Source organism: Astatotilapia calliptera, chromosome 2 (assembly GCF_964374335.1).
Source record: "Astatotilapia calliptera chromosome 2, fAstCal68.1, whole genome shotgun sequence".
In the NCBI taxonomy this organism is placed as follows: Eukaryota; Metazoa; Chordata; class Actinopteri; order Cichliformes; family Cichlidae; genus Astatotilapia; species Astatotilapia calliptera.
Genome location: NC_137423.1, coordinates 8,013,027 through 8,018,653, shown reverse-complemented (window position 1 = coordinate 8,018,653; position 5,627 = coordinate 8,013,027).

The following is a 5,627-nucleotide window of genomic DNA, read 5'->3' as shown; positions in this document are numbered from 1 at the left end:
CCTGTGGAGAGTTGTTATCCTCTGGTCCTCTACCAGCTCAGGTCCTTTATCGGAGGCCTGAGGGCTTGAGGGTCCAGGGAGGTATCTTTGCTCTTCCTTGGGATGCGCTCTTCTCGACAGAAATCTCAGTTATTGTTCCTGGGATCTGCCAGAGCCACACGACTAGCTTGGGGGTCACTGCACCAAGTGCTCCGATTACCACTGGGACCACTGTTACCTTCACCCTCCACATCTTCTCAAGTTCTTGTCTCAGCCATTGTTACTTCTCCAGGTCCTTCTTCCTGGTGTGGCTATCACTTGGTATAGCTACATCTATCACCACGGCCGCCTTCTTCTGCTTGTCCACCACTACTATGTCGAGTTGGTTAGCCATCACCAGTTTGTCTATCTGCATGTGGAAGTCCCACAGGATCTTAGCTCAGTCATTCTTAACCACTCTAGGGGCAAATCCTGTTTTGACCTCGGGATTTCCAGGCCATGGTTGGCACAGATGGTCCTATATACTATACCAGCCACGTGGTTATGGTGTTCTATATATATCCGGACTTCTAGCCTCTTGCCTAAGGTCTTGCCAGGTGTAGTAGCCTCTATGGATTTTGTACCTGGAGTTTGTTCCTGTGATGCCATGATTAGTGCCTCTGTGCTGTCTTTCAGTCCAGCTGGTAGGATTTATGGATTTTAGCCAATTCCTTTATCTGCTGGTGCTGCATACCGTGCAGGTCCCTGTCCTTCCATGATGGTTCCTCATCTTGCTTCTCTTCATTCTCGGATTTCTGCTGCCTGGATATTCACTAAGCATGTCATCAGTTGAGGCCATCTTCCTGATGTTCTTATGAATGTTTGTGGTCTCATTCTGAACAGCTATTCTAACACTCACCAGTGTTCAGCCTCGGGTGTTGGATTTTTGGTGAAGCCCTCCATGCATGGTCAGGAGCTTTCTTGTCTTGATGTGAGGTGGCTTCTACCTCCTCCTGGCCAACTTACTGTCCCAGCAGGGCGTAGATGTTGATTGTATGGATCTTATTCTTTACATTCAGCTGACTCCTCAGGACTTGCCTTACTCTCTGCAGATATTTGCTGGTCCTTGTGGCCTCTTTGTGGTTCCCATTTGCCTGTGGGATTCCAAAGTACTTGTAGCTGTCGTCAATGTCTACAATGTTGCCATCTGGAAGTTCGATCCCCTCAGTTCTGACTATCTTCTCGCTCTTTGTTACCTTCTGACTACACTTCTCCGGTCCAAATGGTATTCCGATGTCGTTACTGTGGTGTAGATCAGTGACTGATGCTTTGTTCACTCTTGACAAGCTTGATGCCATCATGTACAGGAGGAGGCGAATGATTGTTCAATTCCATAGTCGGTATCTGTAGCCAGTCTTGACAATGACTTCACTAAGGAGGTTTAGGCCCGTGCAAAACAAAGGTGGGGAAAGGGCATCTCCTTGGTAAATCTCTCACTTCGTGATGACTTGTGCAACTGGCTTGAAGTTAACCTCTAGTGTAGTTTGCCCCATCCCTATTGAGTTCCTGATGAAGGCTAAGGGTCTCACTGATGTTGTATATTTCTGTGCATTCCAGGTTCCATATGTGGGGCACTGAGTCATGGCCTTTCTTGCATACAATCCAGGCAGTGCTCAGGTTGGGCAGTCTGTTCTTGCAGTCTCCGGCAACTGCTCTGTCTACCAGTAGCTGATATTTCACCCTCCTGGTATTCCTGCCAATTCCTTTCTGTGATCCACTCATGTATTGAGCCATGAGCCTGTTCATATTAGCTACTATGATGTCTGGAACTTCCATGTAGTACTGAGGCAGGTTAAGGGCCAGTAGTTGGATGAGACCAGTCCTTTCTAGGGATCCATGGGGATAAGGACAGTCCAGCCTTCAGTTACCCATACTACTTCTCCATGGAGGGTACTGCTCCTTGTGGTTATTCATCTTGTAGCCTAGCATCTTTGTGATCAATGCTGCCTTAGAGTAGATTGGCTGATAAGTCTCAGTGATGGTCATGTAAACACACATGTTTTAAGTTGTTATCTTTGAAAGGCTTTTAAATTGAATCTGTAAAACCTATGATGAGCATCTCTTCTATAATTCTGTGTTCCACTGCTTTGGCCATAATAGGAATCTAAATATTGTGTAGGAACCAAAGTTGTGTATGGATCTCTATCTTGACATCATATGTCAATCAAAGGTATTCTTTACTCTCATCAGCAGGCACTTAAGGCATGGGGGTTGAGAAAGCTTTATCTCGGGCCTTGCCAACTGCTTCCAGTGTGGATGTAGCTTTAGATACAGCCACTACAACCCTAGTGAGCCCTCATCTGGGACTCTCCTCAGCTCTTTCTGGGACAGTGGCGCGGCTGCCCCTCTGTTGGTCTTCTTTGGTCTCTTGTGTTCTGGGGGCCTCTGGATGTCTGGAGTTTTGATCTCCTCCATACCTGCTTCATGCCCTGGAGGACGGTGCTGTGGCCCCCCCACACCCTCTAGCAGATCATTACATGAAGGAACCTTTTAAAAAACAAAAAACAAACGCGTCCATGCTCACAGGTGTACACACGGGTGATCACACCCACAAACTACACCCTTTTTGGCTCCTATCTCAAAGCACACTGTGTTCTGTTGATCTTATGTGCTGCACAATAATGTTTAATATTTAGTATTTACTGTCATATTCCCATATATCATTGTGATGTTGTTTATTCTATTACTCTTGTTCTCTTCTGCTTGTTTTCTTTTTTCTTTCTCAGCAGGTGACCCAGGTGATTGATATATGCATTTTTTTTCTTCTTTTTTTTCTTTTTCTGCTCATTCTGTTGGTTTTTGGTTTTTGCCCTTCTCCCCCGTCCCTCTTCTCAGCTGTTTCTCTTTCCCTCTTTCTTTCTCCCCTTCTTTCCCCCAGTCAAGTCTGTCCCATGTTCAGTAAGTGAAAATAAAATAAACAATAAAAGGTGAATCAAATGGACCATTATGGCAAGGCTGGGATGGTCAATTTGGTAAAGTAAATCCGTTGGGCATCTTTCTTTGCCTTTAGACAACAATTCTGATGGCAAAAGAGCCAAACGGGACAGGCAACAACAAAAAAAAAAGATACAGCCATGACAAGGTATATCCAGAATGCAACAGGCCCAATGAACAAGCCTTATAAAAATAATGTTACATAAAAAAAAGAATTCTTGTCATATTTTGCTTCTCCAAAACGTGACAATAATTTAATGTGATCACTTCGAGAATCAAATTATGCAAAAAATATTTGAATGAAGACACAAGTGAAGATTACAAACACTACCAAGTTTAGGTGTGTACTTGCAGGTTCTGCCATCTGTGCTAATTTTCTGCTTGAAAAAGCCATCATGTACAGTTCAGTTCTATATTTCTTAAGCAGTCTGTCATGTTATCCCTCATAACTTTATTTGAACCAGTTAAAATAATAATAATAAAAAGCAGTGTTAACTAATCAATAAAAGCTGATAATTGACCAAATTCCAGGAAACTGCAAAGAAAACTTAAACTAGAAAAGAAGCACGACTAATTGTATGCATGTCAAGTGCTTTTTTTGTTTGTTTTTAGTTGTCTGCTCTGCAAAAATAAAACTGCTGTGTTCAAAGTATTATTATATTAACTATTATAATTAGAATTATACCTGTTTAGCTTTTTTTTAACAGAATTACAAAGTATAACAGTGTTTAATCTGTTGTTTCTTCTCTGACCTGTGAAGTTTGATCCAAACTAAAGCCTGTGGTTATCTGCTTGTCTTCTCTTTTTCTCAGCTCTGAACATTTACAAGTCACATCATGCCACCAGACCAATTATTTCTAACTTACTAAATAAAGAGCCCTATCACGAATTGCTTCTGTGCAACTACTCCCTTTTATGTGTCTTTCTCTCTGCCCCTTTGGTTTCAAAAACACTTCCCATTTTGCAGAGAGCAACTCGCTTTACAGAGGAAACAAAAAGAGAATGCCCCTAACCATAACAATAACAACATGTCTCATCACTTTCATCTGTTCTCATTGCCATGGGAAGACAAAGCAGAAATTTTCCATAAACACAGAATGAATAAAAGATCCACACATAAAGTGTGTGATTGTACTTTTTCTTAAAATGATTGGATGTTCATTAATATTGAAGTCAACACAAAAGCACAGCACCTATATACCCTGTCAGACTATATTGTGAGTTATTAATACCTTAAAAAAAATCGTGCACAAATATAAGACACACCCACAGATACATTATGTTAAATTTGCAAGGAAACAGATGGCATTAACACAGCACTGAACAGGCATTACCTGTTGTATCTTTTTCACAAATCTGCAATACAATATTCCACAATTTCACCTTTTATTTTCAGATTTAATTCTTGGGTCGCTTTGTTCAGACAACTTTAACTCATGGAAAATTTTGTTCACCATTCATGAATAGATTCTTTTGAAGATGGCAATATCTTTGTTACGCACAGAGCATTTGAATTGTGTTCCAAGACAAACATATTATCCATTGTTTTACACATAAACAAATATTTTGTATTATTATGAAAAAAGTTAAGTCATTTTCTGATGTATGCATTTGGGAAGACACGCAGAGGGTTAGTGTTACAGAAAGGGTAGAGCTGACAGGGTGAGAACTTAAACTCCTATGAGAGAAAAGAAGCGACCATAGAAGAAACCATAAGAAAGAGTTGTTGACACTGAAATATACAGGGTGGGCCATTTATATAGATACACCGTAATAAAATGGGAATGGTTGGTGATATTAAAGTCCTGTTTGTGGCACATTACTATATGTGAGGGGGCAAACTCCTCAAGATGGGTGGTGACCATGGTGGCCATTTAGAAGTCGGCCATCTTGGATACAACTTTTGTTTTTTTCAATAGGAAGAGGGCCATGTGACACATCAAACTTATTGGTAATGTCACATGAAAAACAATGGTGTGCTTGGTTTCAACGTAACTTTATTTTTTCATGAGTCATTTATAAGTTTCTCTTTGTTCACAGCCATTGACATGTCGAAGAGGTTAACACATGAGGAGCGGATCGAAATTGTGTTGATATCTGGTGAACGCAGTAACCGGGTCATTGCAGCAGATTTCAATGCAAGACACCCTGCGAGACCACCCATCTCCCATGCTACAGTCAGCAAACTGCTTGCTAAGTTTCGTGAAACTGGTTCAGCGTTGGATTTGCCAAAATGTGGATGCAAGAAAACTCACTAATGAAGAAACATCAGTGGCTGTCCTAGCTTCATTCAGCTAGAGCCTGTAGCACTCGTCACATGTCACTGGAGAGTGGCATTAGTCGAACATCCCTTCGGCGGATATTAGCTACTCACAAATGGCACCCTTACAAACTCCAGCTACTGCAGCATCTCAACGAGGATGACCCAGATCGGCGCACAGAATATGCAGAATGGGCAAAACAAAAATTGGAACAGGACCCTCAGTTCATGCAGAAGATTTTGTTCAGTGATGAGGCAAACTTTTATGTGAATGGTGAAGTTAAGAAACAAAACCACCGCTATTGGTCTGACACTAACCCACATTGGATTGATCCCTCCAAGACTGTTGGAACAACAAAAGTGATGGTTTGGTGTGGTATATGGGGTACAACGATAGTGGGTCCATTCTTCATCA